Source organism: Limulus polyphemus, unplaced genomic scaffold, assembly GCF_000517525.1.
Source record: "Limulus polyphemus unplaced genomic scaffold, Limulus_polyphemus-2.1.2 Scaffold2771, whole genome shotgun sequence".
In the NCBI taxonomy this organism is placed as follows: domain Eukaryota; kingdom Metazoa; phylum Arthropoda; class Merostomata; order Xiphosura; family Limulidae; genus Limulus; species Limulus polyphemus.
In genome coordinates, this window is record NW_013668381.1 from 24,097 (window position 1) to 25,185 (window position 1,089).

The following is a 1,089-nucleotide window of genomic DNA, read 5'->3' on the forward strand; positions in this document are numbered from 1 at the left end:
TTAATAAATGATACTTATCCATTCTCATATTCTATATTCTGTATTAGCAAATTCGCAACGTAATGGAGTTAGTTTACCACACGATACTTATCCATTCTCATATTCTATATTCTGTATTAGCAAATTCGCTGCATGACAGAGTACTTTTAATAAATGATACTTATCCATTCTCATATTCTATATTCTGTATTAGCAAATTCGTTACGTAATGGAGTTAGTTTACCACACGATACTTATCCATTCTCATATTCTATATTCTGTATTAGCAAATTCGTTACGTAATGGAGTTAGTTTACCACACGATACTTATTCAATACAGAATATAGAATATGAGAATAGCAAATTCGTTACGTAATGGAGTTAGTTTACCACACGATACTTATCCATTCTCCATGTTCTCTATAAATTTGTTAGCAACTGTGCAACGTAATGGTAGAGTAATTTCACCAAATTACACGCATTTGTAACTCACTCCCAGTGTAAAGGTTTCAAGCTACTCCCCCTTCAAGTTACCTCCCGGTAATCTGAAATCGATTTCATATTACACCCGGGGGTAGCCTGAACCTGATTTTATATTACCCCTGCACTGTTCAGATTACCCCCTCGCTGATTTAGCTAAAATGATAAATTCTTATGCTTACAACTCATGATACGTTTATTGAATATAACACATGAAACATACAAGATTGAAAGCTAGTCTCAATATCTGAAAAATAAAAAATGTCACAAAAATGTTAATTATATTAAAACCACTCATACGCTAGATTAAAGTGCATGACATAGTACATACAAACATAAGATATAGAAAGATTGAACCTAATTGGCGAAATCCAGAAGAACAGATTACAATAATTACAAGAGTGAATATTCATTAGGGATACAGAATTACAAATAAATTTTGAATTAAAAACACATTCCACTATTTAACTCAACAAAAGTAACAATAACAAAAACTTAACAAATTGCAGGCGAAATAAGTATCTAAATAAACATAAATAAATAAATGTTTTGAGGGGGGGTAATCTGAAATCGTAGGGGGTAGGTTGAAATCAACTTCAAGCTACCACCAGGGGGTAATTTGAAATCGAT